The sequence below is a fragment of the Gossypium raimondii genome, chromosome 11 (genome assembly GCF_025698545.1).
Source record: "Gossypium raimondii isolate GPD5lz chromosome 11, ASM2569854v1, whole genome shotgun sequence".
Lineage (NCBI taxonomy): Eukaryota > Viridiplantae > Streptophyta > Magnoliopsida > Malvales > Malvaceae > Gossypium > Gossypium raimondii.
In genome coordinates this window covers 34,119,578-34,147,405 of record NC_068575.1, presented here as the reverse complement: position 1 = coordinate 34,147,405, position 27,828 = coordinate 34,119,578, and the positions used below count along the sequence as shown (strand labels likewise).

At 35.5% G+C, this 27,828-nt stretch overlaps 1 non-coding gene across 1 annotated transcript; it reads left to right on the top strand.

Annotated features, from left to right (window-relative positions):
- Positions 1-978: 978 nt before the first annotated feature.
- On the top strand, positions 979-21,332 carry LOC105801101 (probable mannitol dehydrogenase). The gene is made up of 5 exons (XR_008191269.1): positions 979-1,076; positions 1,162-1,273; positions 20,162-20,675; positions 20,750-20,903; positions 20,990-21,332. It is a non-coding gene; the product is annotated as a probable mannitol dehydrogenase (transcript).
- Positions 21,333-27,828: the final 6,496 nt, after the last annotated feature.

The following is a 27,828-nucleotide window of genomic DNA, read 5'->3' as shown; positions in this document are numbered from 1 at the left end:
TAGATGTGAGTACAAATTGTAAGTATCAATACTACTTTATGTTTAAATGTCAATTAATAATTTTAAATTAAATTATAATTATATTTAGATCTCAATAAAATTTATAATTGTCACATTTAATTATGCACACATACTACTTTATCTTAACCTTATACTAATATTTAGATGTTAATACATTTTTTGTTATCAAAATATTTAAATGGCAATTAATAAATTTAGATTAACGATAATTAAATTTGTAATTATCACTATATTTAAATTAGAATACATTTTTTGTTATTATTCTTGTCTATTCAAAAGTTTTATCAAACTCGTATTTTGTATAAATTATAAATAAATAAATATATTGTTGATGTTTTTAAAATTAAGATCAAATTTAGACATAAAATTTCAGAATCAAATTTGTTATCCTTCTTGTCAAGCATTAAAATGAAGGGAATTAGTTGGGTGATATTTTGAAAGTTTTAAAGCTGAAGAAAGGAACTTGAGTTATCTATACTGAAATTTACCGTAGAAAACCAAAAAAAAATATCTCCTAAAAGTTAATTCTATAAATAAGAAGCTTTTGTTTTGACTCAAACTCACCAAAGCATCAAAGAGAAGAAAAAAAGAAAGAGCATATCAGCTGAAGAAGAGGACCCAAAGAAAGCTTTGGGTTGGGCAGCCCTGGGACTCATCTGCTCACCTCGCTCCTTTTACATTCTCCAGAAGGTTTAAATTATTTACGGTGTTTTGTTTTCATAAGTAGTTCTTTTTTACTGCATTTGAACAAGATGATTATGATGAGAAATTGCAGGGAAACAGGAGAGAGATGAGGCCTTCAAGGTGCTCTATTGTGGGATATGCCACTCTGATTTTCATATGATCAAGAATGAATGGGGTAACACTGTTCATCCTTTTCTTCCTGGGTAATTCTATAAATAAGAAGCTTTTGTTTTGACTCAAACTCACCAAAGTATCAAAGAGAAGAAAAAAAGAATGAGCATATCAGCTGAAGAAGAGCACCCAAAGAAAGCTTTGGGTTGGGCAGCCAGGGACTCATCTGCTCACCTCTCTCCTTTTACATTCTCCAGAAGGTTTAAATTATTTACGGTGTTTTGTTTTCATAAGTAGTTCTTTTTTACTGCATTTGAACAAGATGATTATGATGAGAAATTGCAGGGAAACAGGAGAGAGATGAGGCCTTCAAGATGCTCTATTGTGGGATATGCCACTCTGATTTTCATATGATCAAGAATGAATGGGGTAACACTGTTCATCCTTTTCTTCCTGGGTAATTAATTTCTCTTCCTTCCTTCTACTTCAACAAAAATTAGTCTAAGTACATCAAACTAAATTCAAAATACATTTGAATAACTACTAAAATAATATGCTTAAAACGAGGTTTGGTTTAAAGAATTTCACATTCTCAAGAACATCTTAAATGATATTTTTCTTCTGGATTTTGGAAATTACTTTAAGTTTCTAATCTTATATTCTTAGTAGTGTTGTTGGAAATATAAGAGTTATTCTTACTTAAGCACTACACCAAAACAGGCTTTTATTGGCATTTTTAGCGGCGGTTGGATAAAAAACGCCGCTACATATCGATCATTAGCGGCGCTCTATGGCAAACGCCACTGAAAATAAGCATTAGCGGCGTTTTCGAGAAAGCGCCGCAAAACACCTAATCCCAACGACGCCGTTTTCTGAGCTTTTGGGGAATTAGCGGCGTTTTTTCTGAAGCGACGCTAATACCCAGGCTTTAGCGGCGTTTTCAACAAAGCGCCACAAAAAAAACTGAGCCCAACGATGCCGTTTTCGAGCTTTCGGGGATTTAGCGGCGTTTTTCAAGTAAGCGCCGCTAATATCCAGGGCTTTAGCGGCATTTTAGATAAAGCGCCACAAATAACCTAAGCACAACGACGCCGTTTTCTGAGCTTTCGGGATTTAGTGGCGTTTTTTGTAAAGCGCCGCTAATGCTCAGTAATTTAAAATATTTGTTAAAAATAGAAAAAATAAAATATGATTATTAAGAATAATTTTAAAGTTTTTTGGATACATTACTGATTTTTTTAGTTTATATATTAAATAATTTGTTATATAATCGTAAAAGAGATAGTATTAATTTTAAAATATTGAATTAATTACCATTTAATTTTTTATTTATATTAATTAAAATTCAATTTAATTTTAAATGAATATTTGTTAAGAATGGATTAATTTGAAATAATGATACGTATAAATAAATTGAAATAAAAACATAGAAAATATTTGTTAAAATAGAAAAATTAAAATACTATTATTAAGCCATAATTTTAAAATTATTTGGGTACATGACTGATTGATTTTTAATTTATATACTAAATAGTTTCAAACAAAGAAGAGATAAGATTGTATTAATTTTAAAATATTTAATTTAATTATCATTATAGTTTAGGGTTTAATAAATATGGTTTAGGATATATATGGTTAATTTAGGATTTAAGACCGGTTTAGGAGTTATAATTTTAAGTTTTATAGATTATGGAATTAAGGATTATGGATTAGGGATTCTGGTTTAAGGGTTAATGTGATTTAAGGTTTATGGGTTAAGGGTTAGGGGTTAGGGGTTAGGTTAGGGGTTAGATGTTAAGAGTTAAGGATTTAGGGTTTAGGGATTTAGTGTTGGGTTAAAATTTAGGGTTTAGATTAATTAGTATGTTTTAATTATATATTATAAAAAAATTCCCAAAAATAGTGGCGTTTTTGTATAAAAGCGCCGCTAAAGAACATGGTCTTTAGCGGCGTTTTTCTTCTAAGCGCCGCTAAAGAACATGGTCTTTAGAGGCGTTTTTTTCTAAGCGCCGCTAAAGAACATGATCTTTAGCGGCATTTTTTTCTAAGCGCCGCTAAAGAACATGGTCTTTAGCGGCGTTTTTTTCTAAGCGTCGCTAAAGAACATGGTCTTTAGCGGCGTTTTTGTTTGTAAACGCTGCAAAAGTTTGTGACGTTTTCGTTAGCGGCCTTTTTTGCGGCGCTTATGGAAGCGCCGCAAATACCTTTAGTGGCGTTAAAAAGCGCCGCTAAAGGCCTAAAAAAATGCCGCTAAAGACCTGTTTTGGTGTAGTGAAGTAATGTAAGATATTTAAGAAATGCTACTTTTATATTAATTTTAGTTCATTTACATTGTAATAACTTAATTTTATTTTGTGGTTACTCTATATATATTTGTAATTATACTTTCAAGTCATAATTTTTTAAATATAGGTTTTATTTTAATTTCTCTCGACCAATAAGAAATAGAGGAAAAAATGGGACGAAATTTCCCTTGCAACTCACTTCTATCTTTACAACCCATGATTCCTTCTCTCAAGAAATTATCTTTATCTCCTGCGGCCTCTCTGGATATAAAATTCATGGTTTTCCGCAAAGAGATAAAAGAGTTACAAACTCCATCTAACCAAAAGCTTAGAGAACAGGTTGAAGATATTAGAGCAACACCCAACCCACACGTTGAAACATACAAATAGCAAAACCACACATTAAATCTCAACTTTTCACCTTAAAAATCAAATGGGAAATAAGTGCAGTTTCAACTTCCGGGAGAAGCGGCAGATCGTAGATAATTTTACCCCACAAGTTTGGTTCACTGTAATGGAATAGAGCTGTAATTGAATAGAGCTGTAATGGGATAAAGCTATAAACAGTAATTCAACTGTTTGGTTGAATGGAATGGAATAGAACTGTAATAGTATTCTTGTGTTTGGTTGAATGAGATGATGTTGTAATAGCATAAGTAAAAAAACTAAAATGACTAGAATAGCCTTAGCAGAATTTTTTTTAAGTAGATGATTGTTGTTATTGTTTTTAAATTTTAATAGGATTAAAAATAATAACTAATTTAATCATTTTTAAAATATAATTATTATTAAAATATGAATTAATACATATTATAACCCTTAAACTAGATATTATTTATTTATTTTATTAATACATATTTTGTATATCTAAATTAATTAGATTTAATAATAAAATAAGAATATTATGATAAAAATTAATATCAAGAGATATTTTATAAATTATACTTCAAAGGTTAATTTGTTCAAAATTTCTTGTGGGTATTTTTTATATCGTACTATATAAAAAATGCATGTATTTATATTTTAAAAATTATTTTTAAAATTGATTTAACACCCACCTAATTATAGAAAATTTAATATTATTTTTTAGTGTTTTTATTTCTCTTTTTTTTTTTATCGTGCCTCTCTAAACTTCATCATCACTATTAACCATTCATGTAACGCCCCAAAAATATGGGGTCTTTAAATTTTTTATATATGATGCATGTAGCTTGTTTGCTTTAATGGCTAAATTTGAGTGTGTTTGGGAGTGTGTGAGAAGTTTTGGGATCAAACCTAGGCTCTAGCAAAATTTTGGATTTTTCTCTTTAGGGAACCTTGAATCTGGTCGGAAGGTCTTAAGAATAATTATAGGGGAAAGGAGACACAAGGAAGCTTGTGGTTCAATGGTAGTGGGGTGTTCATGGTGGTAAGAGAACTCAAGTTTGAATCACTTGGCATGCAATGAGTATTTATTTTAACTCCTAGCAGAAAGAGAAGTGGAGTTAGACTAAAATTCTGCAATATGAGGTTTGAATGGGTTATGGAGATATTGTAGGAGTAAGTTATGGAGTGGATTATGGAGAGATAAGGGGAGAGAATCAAGGAAGTGGGAGAGTGTGGGAGTGTGGTGTCGTTTGGGGGGGTTTTGCTTGTGCATTTTCGGCTAGGGGGACTTTTGGTGGCATTTTTCGGCATTTTGGTGAGTTTGGATGACCAATTTTCCTCTGTGTCTTTTGGAGTTTCTTTTTCTCTTATTAAGTGTTCTTCTTTTTCTTTTGCACCGACTTTGAAACTGACCATTCGTGCATTTTCGGTTCTTTCGATTTTGTACTTGCAATTGACTATTTTACTTCTGACATATTTGCACTTACATCTACCGAAGCCATCATTCTTCTTCCTTTTTTTTCTCTAAGGCCGAACCTATCACCCTAGTCTAGCGAATTCTTTCTCTTCTTCGGTTTGTGACTAAAAACTATTTTCTCTCTGTTTTGATTTTGCAACGACTCTGACAATCGGTAAGTGATCAAAGGCTACTCTCTGCTTCTTTTAAAACTGAATGCTCCGGTGTGCTTCTTTTCTTTTCTAAAACCGAATAGCCTCATTAACTGATTACTGTCCCATTCTTTTTGTACTGCACTCATTACGTTTTCTAGGGTCTTTCTCGAGGAGTGGCGAAGTGTGAACGGTGGGGAGAAGAGACACTATCATCATTAAATGTCCAGTAAGGTAATAAGTTTACCTCTTGTCTTTGGGGATGGTCGAATATGCCTAACCCCTTTCTAATCGGTTCTTGTCGGTAGCTTAGGGAAGCAGCATTGGCTTGTGATTGTTTCTGAACCACGAGCTTTGAGCGTTTAAGGTCACCCTCATTCAAACAAGGTAAGAGTGATATGTCGGATTAAATGCTGCTAAGAGGGTATTGCCCTAATAATTAAGAACTAACATTAGGTCTTGGTGATGCTAGGTGGGGTACTCGTAGATCTTGAAGCGACTCTGCAAAAAGGTGTGTAATCACACCCTTTCTCGACTACTTATCGGTAAAAGCCGAATAATCGAAAAAGACGGCACTGTGACCATAATAGTGTGCGAACGCTCGTGTGGTAAACCAAAACCACGGACACGGTGTTGACCAAAATACCCTCGATGGGTAAATTACCAAAATACCCTCGATGGGTAAATTACTGAAATACCCTCAATGGGTAAATTACCGAAATATCCTCAATGGGTATGTTATCGAAATACCCTCGATGGGTAAATTATCGAAATATCGTCGATGGGTAAATTACTGAAATACCCTCAATCGGTAAATTACCGAAATACCTTTAATAGGTAAATTATCGAATTACCCTCGATGGTAAATTGCCGAAATACCCTCGATGGGTAAATTACCAAAATACCCTCGATGGGTAAAGAATCGAAATACCCTTAATGGGTAAAGTACCAAAATATCCTCGATGGGTAAATTACTGAAATACCTCCGATGGGTAAATTACTGAAATACGCCCAAAAGGGTAGATTGACCGATATAACCCCAGTAGATGAAATGATTGATATGGCTTTTTGATATTTATTTAACTTATACTAGGTATGAAATATTACATGTACGTATAATTCATGACATGACATACTACATGGGTTGGGTTTACATTATGAAGCATTTATTTACGGTGGCTCGACCACGATTCTTTATCTTGGTGGCTATGTCACATATCTTTGTCTTGGCGGCTTAGGCTGCGTTTTTATCTTGGTAGCTATCTTTGCAATATTGGTGTGTGGGCTAGGTGGGTCGACTTTGCCCTCACATGGTGTGTAGGGTTGGTACGGGTGTTGTGTTGGGATGGATTGGGGTTGGTTTTGCATATTTGCACCATATTGATACTGTAACGAGCTTAGACACACACTGTTATTATATTGGGCTAAGGCCCACACTGTTATGATATTGTATTGAGCTAAGGCCGACACTGATACTGGAAAGGGCTCGGGCCCAGTTTGTTACTGTTTGCTAGGGGCTTATACACTGAGTTCTCGTAACTCACCCTTTTCTTCTGACTGTACAGGTAATCCCCAACCTTAGTTGATTTGGAGTTGCGAGGGACTTGAAGATAGCCACACAATCGCTAGTGTTTTTATTCTAGACCGGTTTCTTTTAAAGTTTACTTTGGGTTGTTTTTATGTAATAAGGCCTCTTGTATTTTAATTTTCTTTTAATTCGGTTTTATTTATTTATTTTGAACTGCTTAACGGGTACAAATAAGTTTTCACAACAAACATTATTTTTCAAGACAAACACGTATTTTTAACTACAAAATAACCTTAAATGAAGTATCTTCCGCTAATTTAAACCTCCAATAACAAACCATTTTATCACATGGTGGTTTGTATAACATACCAAATGATTCTAAGAAGTAAGAACAAATTGGATTTTTACTGAATGATTTTTTTCGTTAGACATCGATTGCATAGAACACTTCTATGTGACATGTCAGATTCAAATGTAACGCCTAGGTCGGGTTTGGGGTGTTACATTTAGTGGTATTAGAGTCAGGTTGCAAAACTCGGCTGTGGAATGGGTTTTCAAAATTTTGTATTACAAGAGGTTGGTGTCAATTTGTGAAGTGTTTTGAGGTATTTTTCTGGAAAGTGTGGCACAACAAGTCTCCGGTGCCAAATCTTTAAGTTCTCTAATTTTGATTACTGATATAACGGCGAAACTTTAGACAGAGGATATTTGAAACCGTAGGAGACTGTAAACTGTAGTGAGATCTCGATCTGCGAGAAGAACCCCCTCAAGACTATTTTTCATAATACATTTGCTAATAATTACTAAAATTATAAGTTGATGCATAAAACTTTTTAATCAAATAAGCGCATATCGAAATGAGTACAAGGGGTACTCACAGAAGGGGTACACGGGGCTGCGGTAGAGGCCGAGGAAGAGCTCGAGCTGGATCGTCAGCATCGGGCCATATACCTGCTAGGGAGGCACCAGCCTCACCAGTAACAAAGGCGGGATCATATGATTGAGCAGCTAGGGATGATGCTCTATCCCAAGCAATGCTCCATGTTCTAGAGAAAGTTGCTAGAGCTAGTACTGGAACAGTGGGCCAAGGGTAAATTTCAGAATGACTCCGGTCTAATAGAGCAGAAATTTTCAAAGGTATTTCTGGTGTAGCCCCAAATGTGGCGGAGTACTGGCTAGAGGTGACCAAACGAATAATGGACGATCTTGACTATACCGTGGAGCAAAAATTAAAAGGGGCAGTGTCATTACTGCGAGATGAGGCCTACTAGTGGTGGCTTACTGTGAGAAAGGGTACGTAGGCTAATCGTGTGACATGAGATTTCTTTAAGGTAGCATTTCAAGGAAAGTATGTGGGCGCAAGTTATGTGGACGCCCGCAGAAAGGAATTTTTGAGCCTAACCCAGGGGAGTAAAACAGTGGCTGAATATGAGGTAGAATTCTTGCGTTTGAGTCGGTATACCCGAAGGATAGTAGCAACTGAATATGAACGTTGTGTACATTTTGATGATCGTCTTCGAGATAAGTTGAGGGTGTTGATAGCTCAGCAGAGGTAGCGAGATTTTGCTGCTCTTGTAGAAAAGGTAAAGATTGCTGAAGAAGTAAAGCGCTCGGAGCGCCAGAATCGTGAAAAAGATAATGGCAGGAATAACAGGAATTTTGGGCCCTCAGGTTCTTCTAAGAGGTTTGTTAAGAAGGCCAGGTTTGATGAGCTGGTTCAGATTGGAGTCCCTGTTGCTATAACTAGGCCGCAATTTTATGCTGATTGTGGAAGATCTCCCCAGGGTGAGTGCTGAAAGAAGACTGGGGCATATTTTAGATGTGGGTCCATGGATCATCGGATTAGGGATTGTTCTCAGAGATTGATTCAGATATAAGCTGCAGGAGCGGGTCATGTTCAGCCAAGGAGAGGTGGTCAGCAGCCACTGAGAGGCCGTGGGCAGGTTAAAGGTGGAAACGGTTTGAGGCGAGGTCGTGGAGCCCTAGGTAGGGTACTGGTAACACTGTAATGAGACAGCTAACTCGTGTGTATGCTACTCGTCGCCGAGAGGATGATGACGCTCCTGACGTTATAATCGGTATGTTCTTAATTCATAATGTACCATTTATTGTTTTAATTTATATTGGGTCTACACATTCATATATTGCATGCACTGTGTCGGGAACTTTGGGTATTCAGTTCAAAAATATTGTTAGTGGGATAACTGTGATGAGTCCACTGGGACAGTCGGTAAGGGTAAATAAGTTATTCAGAGATGTGCCTCTTGAGGTCCAAGGAGTAGTTTTTCCAGCAGAATTGATAGATTTGCCGTTTGGCGAATTCGACCTTATTTTGGGTATAGATTGGCTAGTGAAACACCGAGCTAGATTAGACTGTGTTGCTAAACGTATGATATTAAAGACTATTGAGGATGATGAGGTAACTGTGATTGGGGAACGAAATGACTTTCTGTCTAATGTGATTTCTGCTTTAAGGGCCGAAAAATTGGTTCACGAGGGATGCATGACATTTCTAACCTATGTTAATGCAATTGTTTCTGAGGGTCCTTCCATGGGAGATTTAGAATTGTTAAGGATTTTTCGGATGTGTTTCCTGATGAGCTTCTTGGGTTGCCTTCTAACCGCGAGGTCGAATTTGGTATTGATCTCTTACTTAGAACAGCTTTGGTGTCTATCGCCCCATATAGGATGGCACCAAATGAGCTGGTGAAGTTGAAGGCCCAAGTCTAAGAACTGTTGGATCGAGGATTCATTTGACTGAGTGTCTCCATGGGAGCACCAGTATTGTTTATAAAGAAGAAAGATGGGTACATGCGCATGTACATCGATTACCGGTAACTTAATAAGTTGACTATCAAGAATAAGTATCCCTTATCAATGATAGATGATTTGTTTGATCAGTTGCAAGGAGCTTCAGTTTTCTAGATCTTCGCTCTAGGTACCATCAGTTAAGAGTTAAGGAGGTTGATGTGTATAAGACTGCGTTTAGGACTCATTATGGTCATTATGAGTTCCTAGTGATGCCATTTGGGCTGACGAATGTACCTGCTGCCTTCCTGGACCTAATGAATCGAATATTCCAACCTTACTTGGATCGATTCATGGTAGTCTTCATAGATGATATTCTGGTGTATTCGAGAACTGAAGATGAACATGACGCACATATTTGAATTGTTCTGCAGATTCTATGGGAGAAACAACTGTATCTTAAGTTCAGCAAGTGTGAGTTTTGGCTGCGAGAAGTGATATTTTTAGGTCACGTGGCGTCTGTCGAGGGGGTTAGGGTTGATTCTCGAAAAATTGAGACTGTACTAGATTGGAATCCACCAAAGACTGTATTTGAAATTTGAAATTTTTTGGGTCTGGCAAGGTATTATAAACATTTTGTTGAGGGGTTTTCTTTAATTGCTGTACCATTGACTAAGTTGTTGCGTAAAGGGTTACCATTTAACTGGACGGATAAGCAGCAAGAAAGTTTTGAGAAATTGAAGAAAGTTCTAACTGAGACACTTGTCTTAATACAGCCAGAGTCAGGAAAGGAATTCACTATCTATAGTGATGCATCACATGTTGGTTTGGGTTGTGTGCTGATGCAGGAAGGTAAGGTGGTGGCTTATCTGTCTCGGCAGCTTAAGCCTCACGAGGCGAATTACCCCACTCATGACTTGGAGTTAGCTGCGGTGGTTTTCGCATTAAAAATTTGGAAGCACTATCTCTACGGTGAGAAGTGCATTATCTATACTGACCATAAGAGTCTTAAGTACCTCCTCACTCAGAAGGAGTTGAATCTTAGGCAGCGGAGATAGATAGAGCTGCTTAAGAACTATGATTGCTTGATTGAATACCATCCTGGTAAGGCGAACGTGGTAGCTGATGCGTTGAGCCGTAGGGCTGTATCTGAATTAAGAGCGATGTTTGCTCGTCTTAGCCTGTTTGATGATGGTAGCTTGTTGGCTAAGTTGCAAGTTAGACCGACATGGACCGGACAGATTAAGGGTCAACAGTTGTAGGATGAGTCACTGGTTCCTCATTTTCGTCAAGTTGAGAATGGATAAACTTCAGATTTTGGGTTGAATAATGAAGAAGTACTGTGTTTCCGTGGAAGAGTCTGTGTACCGAGGGATAATGATTTGAAGTAGTCTATACTACGAGAGGCACATAGTAGTCCTTATGCTATGCATCCAGTAGGGAATAAAATGTATCGAGATCTACGTGAGTTATACTGGTGGTCGGGTCTGAAACGTGAAGTAACTGATTTTGTGGGTAAGTGTTTAACTTGTCAGCAAGTGAAGGCTGAACATCAGTTACCTTCAGGGTTACTCCAGCCAGTTAAAATTTCACTTTGGAAGTGGGAGAGAGTAACCATGGATTTTTTGAGTGGGCTACCCTTAACGCCTACCAAAAAGGATTTGGTATGGGTCATCGTTGATCGACTGACTAAATCTGCTCATTTCATACCAGTCCGTACTGATTACTCCTAACAGAAGCTAGCTAAGTTGTATGTTGCTGATATTGTAAGACTGCATGGGGTACCAGTTTCTATTATATCTGATAGAGATCCTCAGTTTACGTCTCGTTTTTAGAAAAAGTTACACGAAGCTTTGGGTACAAGACTGGACTTTAGTACTGCGTTTCATCTTCAGACAGATGGTCAATCTGAGAAGACGATTCAAATACTAGAGGATATGTTAAGGTGCTGTGTTTTGGATTTTCGAGGCAATTGGGAAGATTATTTGCCACTAGCAAAGTTTGCGTATAATAACAGCTACCAGTCCAATATTCAAATAGCACCGTACGAGGCGTTGTAGTCGTAGATTTCGTATGCCTGCTTGTTGGTCTGAGTTAGGTGAGCAACGAGTTCTGGGGCCAGAGTTAGTTTCTGATATCGAAGAAAAGGTAAAACGAATTCGAGACCGTTTGAAGGAAGCATCTAATAGACAGAAGTCCTACGCGGATCTGAAATGCCAAGAGATTGAATTTTCGGTGGGGGACTATGTATTTCACAAGGTTTCCCCACAGAAAAAGATATTGAGGTTTGGACGGAAGGGTAAGCTTATCCCTAGGTTCATTGGGCCTTACCGTATACTGAAGCGTGTGGGATTGGTTGCCTCCACAGGTGGATAGGATTCACATGTACTCCATGTCTCCATGCTAAGACGTTATCATTTTGATCCTACTCACATTGTTCCAGTTGAGGAAATCGAAGTTAGGCCAGATCTGACTTTTGAGGAAGAACCAGTATAGATTTTGGATCGTGAGGTTAAGGTACTAAGGAAGAAATCTATTCCCTTAGTCAAGGTGCTATGGCGTAATCATAGTTCAGAGAAAGCTACGTGGGAACCCGAAGAGGTGATGCAATGATAGTATCCTCTCCTTTCCTAATTAAGTAAATTTCGAGGCTGAAATTTCTTTTAGGGGGTATAATTGTAACGCCCCAAAAATTAAGGTTTTTAAATTTTTGATATTTGACACATGTAGCTTGTTTGCTTTAATGGCTAAGTGATTTGAGTGTGTTTGGGAGTGTGTGAGAAGTCCTGGGATCAAACCTAGGCTCTAGCAAAATTTTGGATTTTTCTCTTAAGGGAACCTTGAATTTGGCCGGAAGGTCTTAAGAATAATTGAAAAGGAAAGGAGACATAAGGAAGCTTGTGGTCTAGTGGTAGTGGCGTGTTCATGATGGTAAGGGAACTCAAGTTTGAATCCCTTGGCATGTAAGGAGCATTTATTTTAACTCCTAGCAGCAAAACAAGTGGAGTTAGACTAAAATTCTGCAATGTGAGGTTTGAATGGGTCATGGAGAGATTGTAGGAGTAAATTGTGGAGTGGATTATGGAGAGATAAGGGGAGAAAATCAAGGAAGTGGGAGAGTGTGGGAGTGTGGTGCCGTTTGGGGGAGGTTTTGCTTGTGTATTTTCGGCTAGAGGGACTTTTGATGGCATTTTTCGGCATTTTGGTAAGTTTGGATGACCAATTTTCCTCTGTGTCTTTTGGAGTTTTTTCTCTTCTTAAGTGTTCTTCTTTTTCTTTTGCACTGACTTTGAAACTGACCATTCGTACATTTTTTGTTCTTTCATTTTTTTACATGCAATTGATTATTTTTCTTCAGACATATTTGCACCTACATCTGCCGAAGCCGTCATTCTTCTTCCTTTTCTTTTTTTCTAAGACCGAACCTATCACCCTCATCTAGAGAATTCTTTCTCTTCTTCAGTTTGTGACTGAAAGCTCTTCTCTTTTTGTTTTGATTCTGCAACGACTCTGACAATTGGTAAGTGATCAAAGGCTACTCTCTACTTCTTTTAAAAATGAATGCTTTGGTGTTCTTCTTTTCTTTTCTAAAACTGAATAGCCTCATTAACTGACTACTGTCCCATTCTTCTTGTACTGCACTCATTGCGTTTTTTAGGGTCTTTTTCGAGGAGTGGCGAAGTGTGAACTGTGGGGAGAAGAGGCGCTATCATCATTAAACGTCCAGTAAGGTAGTAAGTTTACCTCTTGTCTTTGGGGATGGCCAAAAATGCTAACCCCTTTCTAATCGGTTCTTGTCTGTAGTTTTGGGAAGCAGCATTAGCTTGTGATCGTTTTCGAACCACGAGCGTTGAGGGTTTAAGGTCACCCTCATTCAAACAAGGTAAGAGTGATATGTCGGATTAAATGTTGCTAAGAGGGTATTACCCTAATAATTAAGAACTAACATTAGGTCTTGGTGATGCTAGGTGGGGTACTCATAGATCTTGAAGCGACTCTGCAAAAAGGTGTGTAATCACACCCTTTCTCGACTGCTTATCGGTAAAAGTCGAATAATCGAAAAATATGACATTGTGACCATAAGAGCGTGCAAACGCTTGCGTGGTAAACCTAGACCATGGATACGGTGTTGATCAAAATACCCTCGATGGGTAAATTATCAAAATAAATTCGATGGGTAAATTATCGAAATACCTTCGATGGGTAAATTACCGCAATACCCTCGATGGGTAAATTATCGAAATACCCTCGATGGGTAAATTACCAAAATACCCTCGATGGGTAAATTATTGAAATACCCTCGATTGGTAAATTATCGAAATACCCTCGATGGATAAAGTATCGAAATACCTTCGATGGGACCCTCGATGGGTAAAGTACTGAAATACCCTCGATAGGTAAATTACTGAAATACCCTCGATGGGTAAATTACTGAAATACCCCTGATGGGTAAATTACTAAAATACCCCAAAAGGGTAGATGGACCGATATACCCCTAGTAGATGAAATGATTGATATGGCTTTATGATATTTATTTAACTGATACTGAGTATGACATATTGCATGTACGTATAATTCATGGCATGACATACTACATGGGTTGGGTTTCTATTATGGAGGAAGTACTGTTTCTGGTGCCTCTGCCACAATTCTTTATTCTTGGTGGCTATGATACATATCTTGTCTTGGCGACTTGGATGCATTTTATTTCGGCGGCTATCTTTTAATATTGTTGTATGGGTTGGGTGGGTCGACTTTGTCCCTACATGGTGTGTAAGGTTGGTACGGGTGGTGTGTTGGGCTGAATTGGGGTGGGTTTTGCATATTTGCACCATACTGATACTGTAACGGGCTTAGGTCGACACTGTTATTATATTGGTCTAGGGCCCGTACTGTTCTGATATTGTATTGGGCTAAGGCCCACACTAATACTGGAAAGGGCTCGGGCCCAGTTTGTTACTACATGATAGGGGATTACACACTGAGTTCTCGTAACTCACCCTTTTCTTCTGATTGTGCAGGTAATCCCTAACCTTAGTTGATTTGGAGCTGCGAGGGACTCGGATGTGGCCACACAATTGCTAGTATTTTTATTCTAGACCAGTTTCTTCTAAAGTTTACTTTGGGTTGTTTTTATGTAATAAGGCCTCCTGTATTTTAATTTTATTTTAATTGGGTTTTATTTATTTATTTTGAACTGCTTAACGGGTACAAATAAGTTTTCACAACAAACACTATTTTTTTCAAGACAAACACGTATTTTCAACTACAAAATAACCTTAAATGAAGTAGCTTCCGCTAATTTAAATCTCCAATAACAAATCGTTTTACCGCATAGTGGTTTTTATAACGTACCAAATGATTCTAAGAAGTAATAACAAATTGGATTTTTACTGAACGATTTTCTTCGTTAGACTTCGATTTCATAGAACACTTCTATGTGACATGTCAGATTCGGCCGTAACGTCTAAGCCGGGTTTGAGGTGTTACAACTCATCTTCTTCATCTAATCTTTTCTTTTAACATGAATTGGAATCAATTACGTGACAGTCGACCACCAGTGATGCCATCGTCCACTATTTTCATCTGCTCTAAAAACCACTGATTTAAGCTTCTTCTTTTTTTTCATCTTCTTGTTTTCTCCCTTTATTTATCTATTATTTGTAAGAAAAATGGGTAAGAAAGCTTCCCTCTCCAAATCACATTTTATAGATCTATTATTAAGAAATGGGTTTTAGTTTTAGTTTTTTTGTTTTCTTTTGTAAATTGATTGAGAGTTGAAACTGTTGAGAAATGAATTTTATTCTTTCTTCTTGTGTTCTACAAATTCATGGAGAGAAGAGAATTTTACAGATCTATTATTAAGAAATGAGTTTTAGTTTTAAATTTTTATTATTATCTTCTTGGAAATTGATTGAGAGTTGAAAGTGTTGAGAAATGATTTTTTTTCTTTCTTGTTATGTTGTAGAAATTGATGGAGAGTAGAAGAGAATGAGGAGTAAGATTAAAGTAAAAACAAGATGAGTAAGACTAAAGTAAAAACAAGATGGAAACAGAAATGGGTTTTGCAATTTTTATTTTTGAAGCTTTTGAAAATGACTGAGAGTGGGTTTGAAAACAAATACTAGGTAAAATTGACTAAAACAAAAATTTTCTATTCGGTAAATTTAATGAATAGAGAAGGAATGGATTCCACTGAATAACCCATTCAATGAACCAAACTATTAAATTACTGTTCGCCACTGAATTTGACCTGAATGGAATGACTATTCATGCCAACCAAACATGCTGTAATAGTACGACTTAAAGTCGCGTGTTTGAATGATTTACAAATATAGGAAACAATCAATTCATATATATAGGAAACATAATAATTTGATAGAATTCATCTACTTCACTATTATTTTTAAAAAATATATATTTTTTAAATTTGATTTAAGATTTAAATATTTAGTATTGTTTTTATAAATATTTTTGTGAAATAAAATTTTATTTAGATATGATGTTATAAAGTAAAAAATATATGTTTAAATAATGTTTAAATTTGTTAATATTATGATATTTCAATAAAAATAAATTATTGTAACTTATTATTAATATTTTAATATATAAAATATAATTTTAAATATTTTTAAGAAATTAATATTAATTATTTTAAAATTTAATTTGAACGTATAAACTGTATTTTAAAATATTAAAATATAATCATTACAAATTTAAGTATACTAGTTTCTAATATTTTGCACATTTAATTTTTACTTAATTTTTGAGTAACATATTTTAATTATTGCTACCTATCATTAATAACCATAAATTCTCTTAATTTTTAAAATTATATAAAAGTGAACTATAATGTTAATTTGAAAAGAAATTAAAAATTGCACCAATTGTAATAGTTGATGATAAATAGGAAAATATATATACTAAATTAATAAACATATTTAATAATAGCAGTTACAAAATAATGATTGAAATTTGACTTTCTTTTCAAACTCACAAAACAGTTTTTCCCTACATCAAACAAATAACATATAGGTTAAAAAAAAACAATTTATATGCCACATTATAATCAATCTCCATTTTTTTATAGGTAAATTTTCATATATAAGAAAAACAATTTTTCTTATATTTTATGCTTAGAGTTCTATTCAAGTAGCAACTTTATTTTCCATCCATTACATTAGTAAAATGACGGTAAAGGGTATACTTGTTGGTTCAAAAATTTTCCTAACTTGTGTTTTCATATATATTATAAATAAGTTATATATTTGAAATAAATTTCAATAGGAAAATAATAGTATAACTTAAGCATTACATAAAATACATTGAATTATAAATAAGGATTAAAAATATCATTTGACTCCAAAAGCACATCCACAAACACAAAAGCTAAAAGATGTTTTTAGTTCGGGTTCAAAAGCTTTTTGACTCCAAAAAGATTTTTGTTTAACATTGTTTATGGCTCCAAAAGCGTATTTGATTCCAAAAGGTAATTTTGAAAAGTAATGTTAAACAAACACTAAGGACTTGTTTGGAAAACACACAATAATTGAATGAAAGTTTAATTACTATGGTTGTAATTACACTCTTTTGTAATTACAAAGAATTGCAAATTCCTTAGATGTGTTTGGTTGATAGAGCATAATTATATTGTAATTTCATATGTCATGTTTGGTAATACAAATTGTAATTACATAGTTACATAATTTATATTTTTAAAAATATTAGTTACTATAAAAATTATTAGTATGATAAAAAGAATTTATAAGCAAGTAACAAAATTAAAAGCAAATCATCATATGTAGTTTTATGTAATAAAATAATTTATAACACGATTACCAATAAAAATGGTAAGAAAAATAAACATCATATATAATTTTACCTAATTGTTTTAGTGCATATTTGTTTGGCTATTCTCTCTTTAATATTTAACATATGATCCTTATAATAATTTGTTGGTCTTTGATCAAGTTCATCATCATCATCTGAATTTGAATCTACACCATTAATATTATCAAGATCTGTTGGGTAATTTCACCTATGATTGAAGTTATGAAATATGCAACATGCTAGTGTCATGGGGCTAGAGTTTTCGTCTCGCGATCCGTGCGGCCTTAGGTGATCCGTTCGTCCAAACTCGCCTAAGTCAGCCTTTACTCAAGTGAGGATTCCTTAAGAACTCCTCCAAGGCACCAATTGAAGAGCGGAAGCGATTTATGCCAAAAGAAGCTAAACCAAAGAACAACAGAAAGCCACAGAAAAGAATGCACACAAGGTGTTTGAGTAAATGCTCTCAGAATTCTATTACTCTTAAGGATTCAACATACAATGGAATGAGTACAAATGAGGGGGAGGCTCTCTATTTATAGTTGAGCTCCCCCAAAACCGACGGTCAAGATACATTTACATCGACAGACGAGATTAACCATATCCCTTTATTTTAGGGATTTACAAGATATGACATATCAAATCTAATTTAATCTTTACAAGATATGATCCCCTCTATCTTCTAAGATTAGTTACCATATTAGCCTAAATTGCCATGTCTTCATTATCGAGCCAACCAGGCTTCAATCTGACAGGCTTCTCCAATAGTTTTTTGAATTGGGCCAGCTCTCGTGGGCTAAATGTTCCCCATCTAATCGATAGACCTTTATGGGGTGCATCTTGTGCAACGGTCACAGGCTTTGCACTTTGGCCCGTGACACTAGTACGATCTAACATTGTTTTCTTTATGCTATACTAAGGTGATGTTAATATGAGAAACAAAAAAAAATTTAGGGGGTGAAATTAAATTGTCTATACCTTTATAATTTTTAAAGGATTAAATCAATAATTTTTTTTATTTTTAGGGGGAGCCAAAGTACAATTTTATATTTACTAATTTAAAATTTAAAAAAACTTAAAGGGTCAAAATGCCAAAATTTTCATTTTAGGGGGGATCGGGGCCCCTGCCAATCCCCTCTAAATCCGCCTTTGATGAGAAATGTTATTTTAGAACAACAAATTATTTTCAACCACCTTTTGAATATTTGAATATCTCAAATTAAAGAGTTCAAGAAATATATTGTCTAGCACCATTTGTTAAATGATTTGACAAAAAAAAGTTTAAAAATAAAAAAAGACAAAAACTTAAATAGAGGACTAAAATAATTTTTTGATAAAATTAGAGGTTGAAATAAATTATTATGTCAAAATATTTTTATTGTATCATGTTTTATATAAATGACATCATAGCAGGCTTACCGGGGGGCGGGGGAGTAATAGACGAAAGAAATATAATAAAAAGGTGGTTAAGTAATTACATGATAGCAGACTCAAATAGCAAGCCGTTCAGGATTGCTAATTTGTTTGTGAAAAGGAAATTTTGGATTATCATAGTGATTTTAAGTAAAGAAAAATAGGTAAATAATTTTATTTATTTTAAAATAAATTATTTATATAATTCTAAAAATATTATATTTATTTTCTTATCTTAATTTAATATGTTGGATTAACTTTTGACATCAAACTTAATTTTTTATTACATTTCAATTTTATTTTACAATTGAAGTTGGTCCATTTTACAATAATTGGTATTACAATAATTTTTATTTTTATTTTTATTTTCATATCATATTTTATAATTAAACTAGTTTTTACTGCCTGGCTATGCTCGGGTTTAAATATAATTATAAAAATTAATTTTAATTATATTAATCATTATTATTAAACATTATAATTATAAAAATTTGAGATGAATTGATATGCAACATATGAGAAAAATTAAAACACTATACGATACAAAAAAAACATAAACACAAAATGAATATATATGAGTAGTAAGGCCACCTCAAACAATGCAGTCTAATATTAAGAAGTAAATAATTTAAATAATGTGGATTAATTCGTCTACATTCCAATAAATCAAATATAAACCCAAAATCGAATGCCATTGGATGTGAAGTTAGATGTTTAAAATATTATTTAAAATTAAAATAAAATCATTTTATTTTCTAACAGGCTAAACATGAATCACTCAATGAATTAAAATATAGATAAACCCTTTTAAATACACATTCTATAATTATATATTAAATTAAAATGAAAATAACGATATAATAAATTAGTTTTCCTGAATTTCATTACTATAAATTTTTTGAAGGATATTACTATAACAAACTATTCAAATAATTGTAAGTAATACATAAATACTGGCATACAAAAATAATTGAAATGCAATATAAAAAGTATAATGAGTAAGATATGAATACATAAACATATCAATATATATAACACAAATATTTACAAACAAATCTGAACATGTAAAAATTAAGATAAACTTATAAAAATAAAATTTATAATACTTTAAACATAAAAATACAAAATTTTAATACATTTTCTTTTTTTTCTCTCTTCTTCCTTTTCCATTCATCCACCCACAATCTCAAACGTAAAAGAAAAGCAAAAAAGCACACTTGTCACCTCAAAACATCTACAGTGTTAGCCTATGTATCTTCTTTTTTATAGTTGTTATTTTCATATCATATTTTATATTTAAATTTAAAAAGTAATAATTCAAATTGATTTCAAAACAAATATTGTTGAGGCCCGACTCTTGAAATGAAGTAATTGAAAGAAAAACAAATGTATGAAAAGAAAAGAAAAAAAAAAAAAGCTAATGAGAGGAGGGATCCCGATAAAAGATGTACAATATCTGTCTCCAACCAGATAAAGACATTAAAATAATGTCGATCAATGACAACTGAAGTTGACATAACTGTAAATACAAGGTTATCATTTCCCCCGCACTATTCAATGAATTTTGCAGACATGAGATAGTTGGTGAAGTGACAGAGGTGGGGAGCAAAGTAACCAAGTTCAAAGTTGGAGATAGGGTTGGAGTCGGGTGCATTGTGGGATCATGTCAGTCCTGCCATGAATGCGCCAACGATCTTGAAAACTACTGCTCAGGGGTGATCCTTACCTCTGGGGCAAAGTACCATGATGGAACTATTACTTATGGAGGCTACTCTGATTGGATGGTGGCCGATGAACACTTTGTGGTGCTCATTCCAGATAATTTACCTCTCGATGTAGCCGCTCCTCTTTTGTGTGCTGGGATTTCAGTGTATGGTCCACTGAGATATTATGGACTCGATATACCAAGTTTGCATATTGGTGTGGTTGGATTGGGTGGGTTAGGTCATCTGGCTGTGAGATTTGCCAAGGCTATGGGGACTAAAGTCACTGTAATCAGCACTTCTCCTAACAAGAAGAAGGAAGCTATGGAAATTCTTGGGGCTGATTCCTTTTTGGTTAACCGAGACCAGGATCAGCTTCAGGTTCCTATTTGAATGCTCAAATTTATAGCTTTTAATGTTAAAAAAGAAAGTAATTATATTTGTTGGTTGTTTAGGCTGCGATGGGAACAATGGATAGTATACTGGATACGGTATCTGCGAAACATCCTCTGCTGCCATTGCTTGAGCTGTTAAAGAAACATGGAAAGCTTTTTCTTGTTGGAGCTCCAACGCAAGCACATGAGCTACCGGCATTTCCTTTGCTCGGTGGTAGAATACAATATATAATTAGTTGTTGTTAAGTTTGGTAGTGAGCAATTACTATGACATTAAGCTTAAATGTTTGATTATGGCAGGGAGGAAGCTAGTTGGTGGAAGTGTCATTGGAGGGATGAAAGAGACAGAAGAGATGCTTGATTTTGCAGCCAAACACAATGTGAAGCCGAAAATTGAAGTTGTGGCGATTGATTATGTGAACACTACCATACACGGCCTTGAAAAAACTAATGTTAAATATCGATTTGTCATTGATATTGAGAACACATTGAAGCCATCGTCTAATTAATATGGAATTAAAGTTGTACGTTATAATATAATATTATTTGTATTGCATGCATATGAATGGATGTTGGAGATATTAATCACTACTACAAGTTTTGTTGTAATCAGATTTGGGCTTGTTCAACTTTAATGGATATATTCTACAAAAAACTTTAATTGGTATGATTTGTTGTGGCAGATTATACATAAATCATTTAATATTATGTTGAAATAATAAACCGAAAGAAAATATTAAAAGAACTCTTAAAGTAGAGGAGAAAAGTGCTCTCAATAACTCACTCAAAGGAAAATGAAAAAAAGAAATTGCCTTTGTATTAATTTAGATTAATTGCCTCCATTATATATCCTCGATAGGTTAATATTGGTGACACGATTTCTACATTTGCTAATTTATGTTAGTCTTGTAACTTTTTGTATTAACTCGGACTAATTGCTTTGACCATGATGTTGTTGTCAATATAAGTTAAGAGAATGTAAGATATGTCCCCTCATTTCACTTGAGATAATGAATCTTCTCTAAACCACTCTATTGCCTTTGTATGTCTTATGCTATACTCAAATATCTTACCTTAAATATCCATAAATATATGCCCATTTCGTAAGGGATTAATGTATAACATTTGACATAGAAGGAGAGTTAGTGTCATAAGTCTAAGGATTACTTACACTGACAGATAAAAATATTTTCATAAATACTTGAATGAAATACCAAATGGAACTTTCATAATGGGTTTCATATTCAGTGTACCTATTCTTGCAACAAGAACCCACATATTATCCTTAAGCATTTTGTGCTTCAGCTCATGAGATCAATTACATGCATCCCATTTAACACCTTTCACCCAAGTTCATACAATAACCTGAGCAAAGGATGCCACATTTGAGCATTACAAGCACTAAACTTGAACATCATCTAATTCAATTCATTTAAACCAAATTAATCTCATTTGAAGTGGTTCGGGTGATTTCCAAGCTATCTTCAAAGTTTGGTTGAAATCGGGGCACATTTTAAACACTTTCGAAGCAAAACGAACCAAATTGGGTGGTTTAAAGTAGTTGTTTCGATACAACCATGTAACACCTCTAAACCGGCCTAGACGTTACGGCCGAATATGGGTGTGTTACGAAGAAGGGTTTTAAACTATATCTTTTAAGTTAAAACGTATCGTTTTATTAGTTTACCAATCGAAGTCTTAATATCCGGAAAAACTTGAGTTTATAATCTTATTTGAAACCATTTTAAGTTATCAAGAATTTGCAGCGGAAGCTTGAAAATCGTTTTATTCGAAACCAAGCTCGTGTTTCCAAAAACCGTTTGTTAAAACCATTCGTTTGCGTAAAGTGTTTTTGTCAATGTTGCGGAAAAGAAAGCAAAACAAAATCCAAATCCAAAAGTTAAAACCATACAGTTCAGAGAGTCCCAAAAATTACAAACTCTCAAGAAAAATTAGATTTTAAAATAAAATCGATATTACTAAATAAAAATAGTTTTCTGTCGAGTGGTCACCGTTGAGCCTCCATCGCATCGACCTGCCTAAGTCTGTGGATTACCTGAACAGAACGGACAAACATATGTGAGTTTTCATAAACTCAGTGTATAACCCAATAGAAATAGTCATGCAACATACATAGAATTTCATATACAGTTAGATATAGATTCGGACCTAAGTCCATAACAGTAACAGATATCAGAATCAGATAACAGATTAGACGTACAGAATCCTACCCCCATCCTCTACACACCATCTCCGTCCATCCCATCACACCATGTGGGGTTAAAAATACCCACCCATCCCTACACCATATAGTGTCGATGTGACACATAACAGATAATGTGCAGTCAAGCTCCCAAAATATAGGCGAAAGGTCGCCGTACAAATCACTTCCTCTACAAATACCGATTCCACCTCAAACACAGATACATGATACATATGCAAAAATAACAAAATAAACATGCTTAACATGCTCGTATACAGATACATACTTAACAATACAATCAGGCATACATATCAGTTCCTACTCAAATCAGATTATCAGAGTATTAGATCACATAAAATAGGGTTTGGTTAGCCTTTACAGACCCTACGATAGGTCTATAGTCAATCGGAATGACCCGTGCAACCTTAGAGAAAATTTAAGAATTTTGGGTCCGCATGCCCGTGTGGGCCAACACATCCAGGATGACCTTGCCCGTGTGACCCACATGGCCTGGCCTAAAATCCACACGCCCAACCTGGCCTAGCCCCTGTTGCCCACACGGCCACACTCACACTGTTACACGACCGTGTCGAGCGTATGACCACACATTCGTCAGTCATATGGTCATGTCTCGCACAGACTAGCCACACGACTGGGCACATGCCCGTGTGGTGTCGACAGCCCCTTTTTTCAACTTTCGCCAAACTTTGATTTTTCGTGTTTAGGGTACACACCTGGTACAATTTTGATGCTACTGCCAACTTGAGCCCACTAGAACCTAAAAATCGACGTCACATACTCCCCAAAACCAATTTTAATCCATAACTAAACTGAACCAACAAAACCAACAATAGTAAAATCTAAGTGTTCAATACTTACCCAACTTCTCGAACAAACCCGACTATGATTCTACAGAAGGAGAATTTCGTTCCTCACGATTTGCTGCCAATGGCCCAAAATCACATTACTGAAATGAAAAAGATAGAATCGATTTAGAACAGCTAAAAAAATGATTCCCTAACCTACACAAAAAAACCACCCATTACACTTACCAAGCTGCACAACAACATCGAAAAACTGGAATACCAAGATTGAACGACAAGACTGCAACAGAATTTAGAAGGCAAGGGAAAAAGGAAAATTTTCCAATTAACAGGAAAAACGTCAAACTTGGGGATTTTTGGAGGTGAGAGAGAAAAAGAAGATAAAAATAAAAATTAAAGAAAAGGAAAAACAATGTCACAACATATCCCTAATTTTCCTCCCACTCTCCGCTAACCCACTAACTCTCAACTACCACAGAATTTTGGTTCCTTCAAACCTCTATCAAACACCCGAAGCAAAAATTATCACCATCGTTCACGCAATGATTCAAACACAAGACCTCTAGCACACTAATTCCTTACCACTCGAACCAACAGACTCATTCTAATATGAGTTAACAAAGAATATTATATAAGCCTACCCAACAGGGATAAGGCTAGGATTAAAAATAACAAAATTTGCTAAAAGTGAGACTTGAACCCAAGACCTCTCACACACAACTAGAACACTTAGCCACTGAAATAGATACACATTTATGTTAGGATTTATAGAAACATAAATAAATTATTCAGGGCGTTACAACTCTACCCTTAAAAAAAATTCAGCCTCAAAATTTACCTGATTCGAACAGATAAGGATATTGCTGACGTATCAAGTCCTCAAGTTCCTACGTGGCTTCCTCAGTGTCATGATTTCGCCACAGAACCTTTACTAACGGTGTGGACTTCCTCTTTACAACCTTAATATCTCGATCCAAAATCTGAACCGGCTCCTCCTCAAACCTCAAATCTGATCTAATCTTGATCTCCTCAACATAAATAACGTGAAATGGATCAGACCGATACCACCTCAACATCGAGACATGAAACATGTCATGTATATAGTCTAACTTTGGAGGTAGCTTTAACTAATAAGCAACCGGTCCCACACCACAAACAAGCCCCTAATCGCCTCCAACACTCGCTCGGATGGCACCTACCACAAGGCTAAATCCCAGTAGGAGCAACAGGAACTCCCACTCTAACAGGCCCATCAGTTCTAACCCGTTTCTTACGCCTCTGAACAGAACTAGAAGGCTCCAAATCCCTCTTATTCTTGCCTCTCTCACGGACTCTATTATGGCGCTCCACGCGCTTAACCTCTTCGACAATCTTCACCTTCTCCACCAGAACAACAAACTCATGCTCCCCCTGCGGAGCAATCAGAACCTTCAGACTATCCCTCAAACTATCCTCAAAATGGACACATTTCTCATACTCGGATGCCACCATGCCTCGAGAGCAACGACTCAGTCTCAGAAACTCGACCTCATAATTGGCCACAGACTTATCACATTGCGCGAGTTTCATGAACTCACGCCTACGAGCATCCACATACCTTGCGCCCACGTACTTCCCCTAGAAGGTAGTCTTAAAGTAATCCCAGCTCAGACGATCCGGTTGAGTACCCTCCTCAACCGATAACCACCACTGATATGCCTCATCATAGAGCAAAAAAATTACACCCTTCAATTTTTGCTCAGGAATACAGTCGATGTCATTTATTATTCTCTCAGTGGCCTCCAACCAGTATTCGACCATAGTAGGTGTGACTCCAATGACGCCCCTAAACAACTTAGCTCTATTAGACCGAAGTTCAGTTATCGACCCACGGCCTGCGATCCAGAATGGGGTCCAGCGACCCTCTCCAAAACTCTCAACATAGCTTAGGACAGTGCGTCATCTCCAACTGATCAGCTTTGAGACCCAGTCTCAGTAGCAGGTGAAACTGGTTTCTTACTCGTCTTTAAATTTGGCATACTACCCAGAGAAAAAGAATACACCCATCGCGCCTACGAATACCATGACCGCGAGTTCCACGAGCACTCATCATATTTTCAGGTTTATCTACATTATAAAATTTTATGCATCAGTTCCAGTGTTTATTACTAGATATTTTATGCTTAAATTATCAAAAGTTCACAAGTATTTTAGGGGTTTTAGTCTCTAACTAACTTAGTACAGTTTCAGGAAATACTAACTACAGTGTTTTCTAAATTCAGAGATACTTACAGGATCGGTGTCGGAGACTCGGTGTATCACATACTTACTCAAAATGATCCACATTATCTGAAAACCAATCATTTTCCAAAACATAATTTTTGGAACCCAAAATTTACAACCCGAGTTTTGCAATCTGACTCTGCTACCACTAAATGTAACACTCCTAATCTGGCCTAGATGTTATGGCTGAATCTGGGTGAACTACGAAGAAGGGTTTTAAACTATATCTTTTAAGTTAAAACGTATCATTTTATTAGTTTACCAATTAGAGTCTTAATATCCAGAAAAACTTGATTTTATAATCTTATTTGAAACCATTTTAAGTTATCAAGAATTTGCAGCAGAAGCTTGAAAATCGCTTTATTCGAAACCAAGCTCATGTTTCCAAAAACCATTTGTTAAAACTATTTTTTTTGCGTAAAGTGTTTTTGTCAACGTTACGGAAAAGAAAGCAAAACAAAAGTCAAATCCAAAAGTTAAAACCATACAGTCCAGAGAGTCCCAAAAATTACAAACTCTCAAGAAAAATTAGATTTTAAAATAAAATCGATATTATTAAATAAAAACAATTCTCTGTCGAGTGGTCACCGCTGAGCCTCCGTCACACCGACCCGCCTAAGTCTGTGGATTACTTGAACAGAACAGACACACAGATCTGTGTTTTCATAAACTCAGTGTATAACCCAACAGAAATAGTCATGCAGCATACACAGAATTCTATATAGAATCAGATACAGATTTGGACCTAAGTCCGTAACAGTAACAGATATCAGAATCAGATAACAAATCAGACGTACAAAATCCTATCCCTATCCTTTACACACCATCTCTGTCCATCCCATAACATCATGTGGGGTTAAAAACACCCATCCATCCTTACACACGATATAGTGTCGCTGCGGCACATAACAGATAATATGCAGTCAAGCTGCCAGAATATAGTCGATAGGTCGCCGTACATATCACTTCCTCTACAAATACCAATTCCACCTCAAACATAGATACAAAATACATATGCAAAAATAATAGAATAAACATGGTTAATATGCTCGTATACAGATACATAAATACTTAACAGTACAGTCAGTCATACATATCAGTTCCTACTCAAATCAGATTATCAGAGTATTAGATCACATGAAATAGGGTTTGGTTAGCCTTTACTAACCTTATGGTAGGTCCACAGTCGATCAGAATGACGCGTACGATCCTAGGGAAAATTTTAGAATTCTGGGTCCACATGTACGTATGGGCCTACCCGCAAAAAATGGCCTTACCTGTTTGCCCTACACGTCCAACCTGGCCTAGCTCGTGTGGCCTACACAGCACACTCACACTGTTACACGGCCAGGTCGAGTGCACGACCATACCTTCTTCAGTCACACGACCGTGTCTTGCACATGGCCAGCCACACGGCCGGGCATACGTCCGCGTGGTGTCGACAGTCCCCTCTTTCGACTTTCGCCAAACCTTAAATTTTTATGTATAAGGTACACACATAGTACAGTTTTGATGCTACTTCCAACTCGATCCCACCAGAACCTAAAAATTGACATAATATGCTCCCCAAAATCATTTTTAATCTATAACTAAGCCGAACCAACAAAATTGACAATAGTAAAATCCAAGTTTTCGATACTTACCCAACTTCTCGAACAAACCCGACTACGATTCTGCAAGAGGAGAATTATGTTTCTCACAGTTCACTACCAACAACCCAAAACCATATTACCAAAAAGAAAAAGGATAGAATCGATATAGAATAGCTAAAGAAAAATGATTCTCTAACCTACACGAAAAAAATCACCCCTTACACTTACCAAGCCGCACAACAACACCAAAGAACGGGA